Raw genomic sequence first — 12741 nt, 5'->3', positions numbered from 1 at the left:
CAATGACAACAAAAATGATGACAACAACCATGTTCTGGTGCTTCTTATGTGTTAACACCTTTAGCCCATATTCTTTCCAGAAAGGCCATATACACAAAGATAAATAAACTAGATTAACTGCAGAAAGAAGCACAAATCACCCAAATGAGGTGACTTCATAGAAATGACCTATCCTCCATCCTTCTGAAATGACAGAGGACATTAATTAAATCTTGGCTCTGTGGCTACAGGCAGATATATTCACAGGCTCATAAGATCATAGGTTGACGCATATTTAGAGTTGGAAGGGACCTCAGAGGACTACTAATTTCACAGATGAGGAAACTGAGGCACAGAAAGGTTAAATGAATTGCCTAGGATAGCACAGCTAGTGTTTGAGGTGAGATTTGACCCCCTATTCACCAGAATAGGTTCCATGAAAACATGACGTTAACTAAAACAACTTTGTGTGATTAGTTCAATGCAGAGGAATCATATTGTAAGTGAGAACATATGTTCTCAGGGGCCAAAATATATATTATTTTATTTAAAACTTATTATTTTAAAATATGATTTTTCAGAGACCAGTAACCTATCATAGAGTGAATTGTAGCACAAAGGTTGGCCTGAGCAGAGAAGGAAGCACAAAATTAATTTACATTGGTCTTGGTCAAGAGATATTAGAAAGGGGGGAGGGGTGGCTAGGTAGTACAGTGAATAGAGCACCGGCCCCAGAGTCATGAGGACCTGAGTTCAAATCTGGCCTCAGATACTTAACACTTGCTAGCCTGGTGACCTTGGGAATGTCACTTAACCCCAATTGCCCTGCATTCCCCACCTCTGAAAAGCAAAACAAAAACAAAAACAAAATTGATATTAGAAAAGTACTTTGTTGATCTTATGGTATGGTTACAATATATTAACCAAATTATTGTGAAAGGATATTGGTCAAGAAAATATTTTGTCCTGTGAGTGAATTGTCTTGATTGACAATTAAGGAAGCTAGATGGTACAGTGGATAGAGTCCTGGAGTCAGGAAGATCTGAGTTTAAATCCTACATCAGACACTTGCTACCATGTGACCCTGGGCAATTCCCTTAACCTCTGTCTCCCTCAGTTTCTTCATCTGTAAAATGGGAGGATAATAGCTGCTACCTCTCAGTGTTTTTGTGAGGATAAAATGAAGTAGCAATTGTGCAGCACTTTGAAAAGCTTAAGGTACCACATTAATACTCTTATTAGTGAGTACTAACTCACCCAGCCTATAATAACTAGCCTATCCCAGACAAGCATGCTTCATATGCTGTCCTGCCATCACTGTAGGCCATCTTGCCATCTGCCCTGCCCTCAAAGCACTCCCCCTGCTGCTTCCCCTTCTCTACTTCTCTGTTTACAGCAGCCAAATAAAAGTTGCCATTGCTCCTGGAAACTGGGTCAATCTGCTATCCTATGAATCAACTAATCATCCCTGTGACTCTCATACCAAAACTGTTCCATGGCTACTGCTTCCCTGCAGCTGTGGTAAGCTCCTTGAGAGTAGGGCCTGTCTCTCTTTTGTATTTGTCTTCCCAGCATTCAATCCAGTGTCTGGCACACAGTACTCATTTATTTTATTTATAATACTCATAATAATACTCATTTATTCAACAAAGCTATCAAGAACATGCCTGTATAGAAAAGGCATGAATAGATTAACAGTATTGACTGATCATTTAACTGATCAGCTTCATCAAAAGAACAAGAAAAGGCAATCAAATAATCCATACCATCAGACAAATTAGTTCATCCCATCTGTATGTGTAGAAGCAAACTGAATATCTGTAGCAATGATGCACAAGGCACCAGGACCAAAACAAAAACTGGCATTGGTCCTATGGGTTGGCAGTAAAGGTAGTTGCTTACCTGGTAGAATTTCCGGAAACTGGAATTCCTGGCCACTAACTCCAGTGCCTTAATGTTATATTTTGATTTGCAAGTGGACAAGGTTGGGGAGATTTTGAGAGAGGAGAATGTTTCTTTGGTGACAGGTTGGATTCATGCTAAGCAGAATCTGAGAATGTTTCCTTAAGTGTTTACCATATTGCTAATGCACCAGGGGGAAGACACCCCCTAATCATCTGTTGTGGGTGTTTCTAGAGTGAAGTTCAGCCTACAGAATATGACTATTGTGAGTTCTAACTTTGAAGAGAAATGGATTGCTATATTTTGCAACAAATGAAGCATAAAGTGGGCTCTAAGATTACCAATATGTAGAAAACATTGGAATCATTGAATCCAGACACTCCAAGTGCAGAGATGAAAAGAGTACATATGTTAGACTTTGGAAAAACAGAAACAAAAACAAAATCCCCAAAAGTAAAAATTGTGCTTCTGGGCAAAACTCCTGACAGAACATCCAGGATCAGCTGTAGATTTAGTAGCACTCTACATGACAGACAAAAGGTTTTCCCAGCTGGGCGGTCTTCTTGACCTTCACCTCCTTCTCTAAGTGCTTGGCTCTCTATGCCAACATCATTTAATTCCCATCGGTACCAGGCTTCATCCTGGTCATTCGGTTTATCTAACTTTGTGTTAACATAGCACAGGACTATGCCTTGGAAATCATTTTCCCTAATAATTTCCCCCCCCCAAAAAAAAAAAAAGGGAAAGAGGAAGAGGAAAGGAGAGGGGGAGGGAGAGAGAGAGGGGAGAGAGAGAGAGAGAGAGAGAGAGAGAGAGAGAGAGAAAGATAGGTGCCTCCTTGGCATCAGACATGCCATTTGTAAAATAAGGGGGTTGGACTAGATGCGTCTAAGGTACCTTACAACTCAAAATCTATGACCCTGTGAAAGCCGTAACAGTCTATACAATAGGGCCTGAACTAGGCCTAAATATTATATATTTAAATTTCCCTTATAATTTTCCCAACTCCAAAAATGCTCAGGGACTGTTCCTTCATGTGTCTGTCTTCTATACTCAATGAGGACAAAGAAGCTAAAGTTTATAACTTCCCCTTACACCCAATGGTCCATGCTTAGGGCAATACTTTAAATTCAGTAGATTTCTAATACTATTTATTGATGTCATATTCAAACACATAATCAATTGTCTTTGTTACCTTCAAATTTTTTTCTTTCTCATCCATTTTCTTAGTTTTGTTTATCACTTCCAAGCAGATAACTCCTCTCCCCTATCTCTATCTCCATCCCCATCTTCTTCCAAGAATTCTAGACCAACTAGATAGTATCAACTGGATAACATTTTGACATTTCCAACTCAACATGTCCCAAACCGAATTCCTCTCAAAACCCATCTCTTTTGTGACATCTTTATTTTTATTTTTTATAACGCTGGCATCCTCCCAATCACCCAGGCTTGAAACCTCAGCCCTGTTGTGAGAAATGATTATGTTTCTCTTGTATTAGGGACTAACTATTCAATTGGAACCAAGGTTTTTCTCCTTTTCTACTTCCTCATCCAGAAATCAATCAGTGTGGGAAATCTCTCTTAAAGATTTACTAAGGCCAAAATCTCATCAGATAGTAAAATAAATTCTAAGTTTAGTCTAATGTGTGCATTCCTGCTCATTGTGTTTACTCGGACAGGTCTGGGAAAGTGTTGATTCTCCATTTTGTCTGATAGATGATATGGAAATTCATAAGTCTCTCTGACCAAGATTTGGGTGATCCAAGTCACATACTCTAAGACCTTTGTTATAATATAGCCCAGTCTCTCATTGTAGTATTCATTTTCTCGTTAATTATTAACAAATAAGGGTTGATTGCCAGCTTCAGGAACACCTGCTCTTCCAAGGGCATATGAACTGTGTGCCCACTGCCATTTGGGGTCTTTGGTCTAAGAGATAGATAAATGACCATCCTTTTATTAGTAAATATGCTGACCTTATTAATAAAATGATTAAATTTCCCAGAAATTATGTCCCTCAAACTTTTTTAAATGCCATACTATCTTTGACCCTTTACTTTCCTCTCTCACTTTCATTCATTCAGTTGCCTGATTATGTCAATTCTAGTTCTGCTTTCTCTCTTCTCTCCTCCCACACTGTCACTGCCCTAGTTCAGGCCCTATTGTATAGACTGTTACGGCTTTCACGGGGTCATAGATTTTGAGTTGTAAGGTACCTTAGCAGCATCTAGTCCAACCCCCTTATTTTACAAATGCCATGTCTGATGCCCAGGAGGCATCTCTCTCTCTCTCTCTCTCTCTCTCTCTCTCTCTCTCTCTCTCTCTCTCTCTCTCTCTCTCTCTCTCTCTCTCTCTCTCTCTCCCCTCTTTCCCTCCCTTTCTCCTTCCATCTTCCTCTTTCCCTTTCCCTACCTCCCTCTCAACTCACCTCCCTCCCAACTCACCTCCCTCCCTTGCTGGTTTCCTGACTTAGTTTAAGTGTTAGCTAAAATCCACTTTATGCAAGAAGCCTTTCCTTATCCTCCTTAATTATACTGTTCTTTGTATACAGTTGTTTATGTGTTGTTTTTTTTCATTAGATTGTGAGCTCCTCGAAGGCAAGGGACTATGTTTGCTTTTCTATTAACCCCCAGTACTTATTAAAACATATATAGAGTGTTTTATGAACCATAACATACTATGAAAATGCTAGCTAAATGCCAAATGGGAGGAAAAGATCCTGAGAGATGAACAGAAGAGTGTGATCACTATGGGCTAGGAGTTTTGTCAAAGAGTTCATGGAAGAGACAGAATTTCAGTCTGGCTTAAAATAATGGTAGCATTTAGACAAATGAGATGGTGAGAGAGAGTCAAGGATGGCACTGAGGGTGCAACCCTGGGTCACTGGTAGGTGGTGCCCTCAGCAAGTGTGGAAGGTTTTTTGAAAGGATAATGAGTCTTATTTTAAATATGTTGAATTTGAGATGCTTGAGGACATAGTTTGAAATATTCCATAGGTTATTAGGTTGGAAGAAGGTGAGGAGAAGGTAAGTGAAGTCAATTAAATTGAGAGCTTTTTAAAGGAGTTAGACTGAGAAAGGGAGGAGGGATATAGAATGATAGCATAGCGAGAGTGGTGGAATCTAGTGGGTGGTTTTTTTGTAATAATAGGGGAGTCAAGCATTTTTGTAAGCAGCAGGGAAAGAAGCAGATATTGAACATTATAGTTAGAGAGAGGGAACGATAGTGGGAACAATCTACTATAGAAGAGAGGGGGGATTTAGGTAAAGGAAAACCATATATTAAAATATTATAGAAAAAGGAAGACTAGAGGAGATGAGAAACTCTTAATAATGAAAAAAATTAATATGGACTTGACAGGTATGGAGAGAGTTGGGACAGATAAATAGGGAGACAGTAAGAGAACATTTAGCTACACTTGAAGAGTTTAAGCCACTAGACCCAGATGAACTCTATCCCAGAATACTTGAGGAATTGGTGGGTGTGATTGCAAGGTCAGTGTTAGTCTTTTAAAGATCATGAAAAACTGGAGAGGTATTACAGGACTAGAAAAGAACAAATATCCCAGTTTTCAAAAAAAAAAGGCAAAAGAACATAATTATTAAACTACATGCATAGGTACTTGACCTAAATTCCTGACAAAATTTAATTTGTTGTTCAGTCATTTTGGTCATGTCCGACTTTTCAAAACCCCATTTGGGGCTTTCCTGGTAAAGATACTGGAGCGGTTTACCATTTCCTTCTCCAACTTATTTTACAGATGAGGAAACTGAGGTAAAAGGGTGAAGTAACTTGTCCAAGGTCACACAGATAGCAAGATGTATGTTAAGTCAAGAAGATCTATCTTCCCAACTCCGGGCTGGGCATTTTATTCACTGCTCCACTTAGCTGTCACAACAAAATTTTAATGCATGTTATTAAAAATATTTAAAACTATAGTCAATGAACGTCTAGAAATGGAAGTGGCAATCTCAAGGAGCCAGAATGTTTCCTGAAGAATATGTCATGATAGACTAAAAAACCCTCATGCTGAAAAGATGTAGATGTGTGGGTTAGAGGATGAGACAGTTAAGTAGACTTTTAACTGGTTGTATGGAGTGACCATTATGGCTTGATATTAATTTAAAGTGAGGTCTTTACTGTAGTTCCACAGGAAGATGTACTTGGTCCTGTGCTGTTGGATATTATAACTTGGAGAAAGTCATGGATGATACACTTATCAAATGTAACAATACTAACTAATTAATTAATACTAATAGCACCTACTAGGTGCTCAGCATTTTATAAATATCTCATTTGATTCTCACAGTGACCCTAGGAGGTAGGTACTATTAAGATCCCTACTTTACAATAGGAAAACTATTGTAAAGTAAAAACTATTGTGCCCAATGTTGCACAGCTAGTAAATGTCTGAGGCTGGATTTCAGCTCAGGTCTTCCTGATGCTATTCCTGGTGCTCTGTCCACTGTGCCACCTAGCAGTAATTACACAGAGCCATGAGGTATAGTTAATACAGTAAATGACAATTAGGATTCAAAAAGATCTTGATAGACTAGAATGTTAAGTTAATTGATTTAAATGATTTTTTTAGGGATAAATGTAAAATCTTACACTTGGGTTCAAGAAATCAATATCACAAATATGAATTAAGAGACAGAGTTACTGAAAAATCACTGAGGTTTTTAGTACTCTACAAATTCAGTAAAAACTGATGGTATGATACAGCAAGCCAAGAAAACTGTTCCCAGGACTAGGGAGTTGATAGTTTCACACTGTATTTTGCCATAGGTCATTAGGATAATTCTCTTGATCTGGAGATAGGAAAGTCTGAGTTGAAATTAGGTCTCAGATATTTATTAGCTCAGTGGCACTGGGTAAGTCACTTAAACATGGGGATATTAACAGCACCTATCCCCCAGGTCTGTTGTGAGGATCAAATGAGATAATATTTATAAAGTGCTTAGAACATTGCCTGACACATATTAGATGTTAAATAAATGCTTGCTCCTCTTCCTTCTTCTGCCACACTCTCTCTTGCCACCCATCCACACTAAGCTGCAATATTGTGTTGACTTCTATACACCACATTTTGGGAAGGGCATTGATGCTCTGAAGGATGACCAAAGAAGGGAAGCCTGGATGGTGATCATGCCATTTGAGGAGAAACTTGGCAAGTCTGCCTGGCAAAGGGAAGCCTCAGGAGAAATACAAATTTCTTCAAACATTTGTAGTTGTTCTTGTAGAGTCATTCAGTTATGTCTTATTCTTTGTGACCCCATGGACCATATCACACCAGTCCCTTCTATCCTCCACTATCTCCTGAAGTCTGTCCAAGCTCATGTTCATTATTTCCATGATATTATCTATCCATCTCATCCTCTGCCATTCCCTTTTCTTTTTGACTTCAATCTTTTCCAACATCAGGATCTTTTCCAATGAGTCTTGTCTTCTTGTTATGTGGTCAAAGTATTTAAGCTTCAGGTTCAGTATTTGACCTTCCAGTAAATAGTCTGAATTAATTTCTTCTAAGTATTGACTGATTTGATCTCCTTGCTGTCCAAGGGACTCTCAAAAGTCTTCTCCAGCACCATAATTTGAAAGTATGGATTCTGTGGCATTCAGCTTTCCTTACAGTCTAACTCTCACAACCATACATTGCTACTGGAAAAACCATAGCCATGTCAGCAAGGTGATGTCTTTACTTAGAAGCATGCTGTCCGGATTGATAATAGTTTTCCTTCCAAGGAGCAAGCATCTTTTAATTTCAAGGATGCACCATCTGCAGTCATCTTTGAGCCCAAGAATATAATATCTGACATGGCTTACATTTATTTCCCCTTTATTTGCCAGGAAGTGATGGGACCAGTTGCCAAGATCTTAGTTTTTTTGACGTTAAGCTTCAAGCCAACTTTTACACTCTCTTCTTTTATTCTTATCAAGAGGTTTCTTAATTCCTCTTCACTTTCTACCATCAGAGTGGTATCATCTGCATATTTGAGATGGTTGATATTCCTCTCAGCAACCTTAATTCTGGTTTTTGATTCATCCAGTCTGGAATCTCACATGATGAACTCTGCATATAAGTTAAATAAATAAGGTGACAATATATCATTCCTTTTCTGATCTTAAACCAATCAATTGTTCCATGATTGGTTCTAACTGTTGCTTCTTGGCCCACATATAGAAAAGGTTATTATGTGGAATATGAATTAAGCTTGTCTCACTTGACCCCATAGGAAAGAGTTAGGAGCAATATGCAAATGGGCAGATTTAGGCTTGAGGTTAAAAAAAAGTTTCTATCAATAAGAGTTCTGTAAAAATCTAATAAGCTCCTTCGGAAGTTACTGTAGCAGTGTGATCACCACTCTAGTTCTCAGCAAAGGCTGAATGTCTACTGGCCTAAGATGTAGCAGTTGGGATAGGATAGGAATTGAATGAGGGGGGCTCTAAGCCTCTTCAATTCTAGATTCTGTGATTCTGTGCTGATGTAAAAACCATGATTTAGTAAGATGATTATTCTTTTGACAAGTTCTCTCCGTATCATAAGTTCACATTAACACATTGGAATTTCTTAATCTGTCTGCCTTTCCATTAGGAGTCCTAGTTTTCTTAGTGTTTTGACTTATTGCTTGAGTACACACCAGATGGAAATGTTATCAAAAGAAAATACTTATGAATCTTTTTTCCAGCCTTCTAAAGATCAGATTCATTAAAACAACCTCTCTTTGAGTTCTGTAGATCCTTGTACACAGGAATGTGTGTAAGAGCAATCTTTTTCAAGTAATTTAGGCCATTCTTAAAGTCCACTTTGGGGAAGACACTAAGGTTTTGATACCTAACTAATAGCCAAAATTTGTATAGTGCTTTAAGACTTGTAAGTAAGTACACTGAAACCTATTAAAGACCTTAACTTGAAAAGGCCAAATGTCCCCCACTACATCCTGGGCCATAGCTAGCTGTCCAGGTCTATATCTAGCCACTGGACCCAGAGGGCATTGGACAAGAAAGTGAGGTTGGTGAATTTCTACAGCCCTCCCTCGCTTCAATCCAATTCACTTGCCCATCATGGCATGACCCTCCTGATGTCATGATCCTCTTCAAGAATGAATGACAAGCAATAAAAACAATAAGGTTTGTGTATGTTATCTCATTTTATCCCCACAATAACAACCCTGTGAGATAGATGCTATTATTATCCCTATTTTACAGATGAGAAAAAGGAAGTTAAGTGACTTGCCCACACAGATCTTAAGTTTCTGAGGCAGGATTTAAGCTCAGGGATTCCTGATTCCAACTTCATTACTCTATAGCATTGAACTACCTACATAATAATGTAAATAATTGACATTTTACAGTAGTTCAACGTTTGTGAAGAATTTTAGACATATATTCTCATTTGAGTTCACAGCAATCTTGTAAGGCAGAAACTAGTCCCATTTTATGAATGAAGAAAACAGAAGCTAAAGAGTTGAAATGACTTGCCAATGGTCTCCCAGCTAGTAAAAATCAGAGGTAGAATTGCAACTCAAAGTCTTCCCGACTTTTATGCAGCTATTTAGCAGCCATACTACCCTACCTTTACATAAGTGTAACAATGACTGGTACAAGGGGCAAAGTGAAGGGTAAACAGTAGCTCAGATTTATTGACAAGACTGCCCACCTTCCAACTCCATGCAGTTTCACTGGCTCTCCTTTATGCTAGAAATTCTCTCACTTTGCTTCCACTTCTGACTTCTATCAAGTTTCAGCCAAAGTCCTGTGTTTTTCAAAAAGCCTTCCCCCGTCCTTCTTAATACTAGTGCTTTTTCTCTAAAAGTATCTCCAATATATACATATACATTGTGTATAGGTTTTTGCATATGTCTCCCCCATTAGATTGTAGATTCCCTGAAGGGAGAAACTATTTTTGCCTTTTTTTGTATTCTCAGGGCTTAGCACAAGGCCTGGCACATAACAAATACTTGATGAATGGTTGCTGACGACGATTTCTTTCATCTTTGACAGAAACCATGGGCAAGTCACTTTCACTGAACTTCAATCCCCCCCCCTCTAAAATGAGGGGGTTACATGATCTCTTTGTATTGTTTCAACCATAAATCCCCTAATCCTACTGGACCTTAATAATTGCTAATAATAATGGTCAAATCTATATGGTGCTTTAAGGTTTGCAAAGTGCTTTATAAAATATATGTGTATATATATGCAAGCACTGTATATATGAATATACATGCACATATACATATATGTATATATGTGAGTGTATATAAGTACATGTATATTCTCATCAGAAATACATGAAATTATCATTTGAGAATGAGAGATCAATCCAATGGACTAAGCTACCACGCCAAGATTATGGAACATCATGAAATAGTGTTCCACGGTATATAGCGTGCTATGGTTCCACAGTATACAGTGTGCTATGATTCCACAGTATATAGTATACTAAAAGAAAATTGTGACCGACATGGAAATGACTACAATGACATATATTTTTACTCATTCTAGTTACTAGGCTCCACCTGCTACTAGCTTATAATATGGACAAGTTTATGAAGAAACAAGAGAGGCCTCTATATTATTTCCCTAAGTTGTTTACTTTTCTGGTGTTTTCAGAATTCTACCATTAAGAAAAAAAACTATCAACAACAACCACCAAACTGATCTCCTATGGTCTATTATATATCTTTGATCCAAAAAAGGAACTTGGGCCTTTCCTGCTGAGAAGCTATTTTGAAGTTAAGAGGATTCCACATCTAGAGTTCCTGGGGTAAGAATATCAAGCCAAGATACAAATCAAAGGGAGCAGTCACAGAATGAATACCAGTGAGGAAACTGATGTTCAAGGAAATCTGATGACATGTCCAACAGAATCCAGTGATGTGTCTAAAGTCACAGCAATCAGGAAATTTTGACTGAGTAACCAGGTGAGAAGCACAGAGAAGAGGAAGCAAGGAACACAGGCCATTAGCGTCAGTCTGCTGAAGCAAAGTTAAGACACAGGAAAGAAGAGTATGGATTGTTAAATCAAGCTTAAGAATATTTCTGGTGAAAACCAGGAGTTCTGGTGAAGTGCCCCTGGGTGGTCAATCAGTTAGAATCAGGATAGGTTCCCAGAGGCAATTTCTGTGATAATTTAGAGATGAGAATTTGGTGATTTTTAAATACCTTATTGCACCTGGTGCTGTCTTTTCCTACACTTAAATTTAGTTTTAAAGTTTATCCTTGTATTACTAGACAAGCAGAACATCGATACACTCTTTTTTTGAATGTTAAAAATTCTGTTTTTATTTACATGCCATTATTACTCACAAATAAGCAGTCTTTAGCTCAAAGAGGTATGATAGGGAATCATTGCTAAATACATCGATCTTTTAAATCTTTTCTTTGTATCCTTAGCACTTAGCACAATGCCAGGCACATGGTAAATCTTCTTGAATGCTTATTGTCTCACTCACTGACTGACTGGCAGACCCATTTTCTCTGAATCACATTTTTTTTCCTCTGTGCTATATTTTTACTCTTCCTTTGACAGATTCCCCATGTCCCTTTTCCCTTTTATTGCATTTGTATCATGATGTGACTAAGACCTACTCTGAGAGGCTGTCTCATCTGATCTCCCCTTCTACTTCCAGGTAAGATTGCACAAAGATCCCACAATAATAGTAGTCAATCCCAATTTCCTTTGATTACTACATCCATACATACACATAACATTTCCGTTTCTTTATTTAATGTGATTTATTGATTTTTGCCTTTAAATCATTCTACAATGCCTTTCCAGATTGAACTTTCCCTTGTGACAAACAATTGAGCAAATCATCTGATAAAATGATTGCATCTGACAACATACCTAATATTCTATCTAGGTATCTCCTGTTCCTTTGTTAAATGGGGAGAAGTATGTTTCATTTCCCGGTTTTTCAGTTCAATTTTCTTTGAATGATCATTCACATAGTTGTGACCATTGAGCATATTGTCTTGGTTCTGCTTATTTTACTCTTCATCCATTCATACAAATCTTCCCATAGCGCTCTGAATTCTTCATTTCTTATTGTGCAGTAATATTCCATTACATTCATGTGCCAGGCTCTGTCACCCATTTCCCACTGTTTCCAGTCTTTGATGTCACAAAGAGTACTACTATGAATACTTTGGTTTATGTTCCCTTGATTAGCCTTCTAATGCTTCACAGCCTTTGTCAACATGTACTTTACCAATCATTTATCATGTGACAGGCACTTGCTTGGCCCTAGGAATACAAATATAAAAGTGAGGCAGTCCCTGACCTCAAGGTTCTTACATTCCACCAGGAGCACATAACATATTCACGGAAAAGTCGTTGTTGTGCTTGTCCCTCTTTTTCAGAGAGGACCATGGCATCAGGGAGATGATGACATGACTTGCAATTGACTTTGATTTGAGTGAGGGAAGGCTGTTCAACGTCACCAGCCTCACTTTCTCCTCTAGAGCCAACTGGATTCAGTGACCTGATATTCATCAGGATGACTAGAGATGACCCAGGATGCAATGGCTTTTTTAGGCTAAGTTTTTTTTCTGGTAGTCACTTAGAGTGAGGTAATGCCCTTTTAGTGAATAGGTCTCTTTAAGAAGTGAGTAAAGGGATGGCCTTTTTAATTAGAAAAAAGAAAAATATCAATCTGGGAGGGGAAGACCCTCAGGCTTGCTGTTCCAAAGAGGAACAGTTATCATTAACAGGAGAACCTGACCTGTTGTGGTCCAATCTATGAGCTTCAGAGTGAACTGGGTTTAAGGAGGGAGGGAGGGAGGGACAGAGAAAGAGACAGAGAGAGAGACAGAGAGAGACAGAGAGAGAGAGAGAGAGAGAGAGAGAGA

Source organism: Petaurus breviceps, unplaced genomic scaffold, assembly GCF_028583685.1.
Source record: "Petaurus breviceps papuanus isolate PSGF00001 unplaced genomic scaffold, PetGlider_PUasm1.0 38, whole genome shotgun sequence".
NCBI classification, from domain to species: Eukaryota; Metazoa; Chordata; class Mammalia; order Diprotodontia; family Petauridae; genus Petaurus; species Petaurus breviceps.
The sequence above is the reverse complement of the archived record's forward strand: the minus strand, read 5'-3'. Positions refer to the sequence as shown.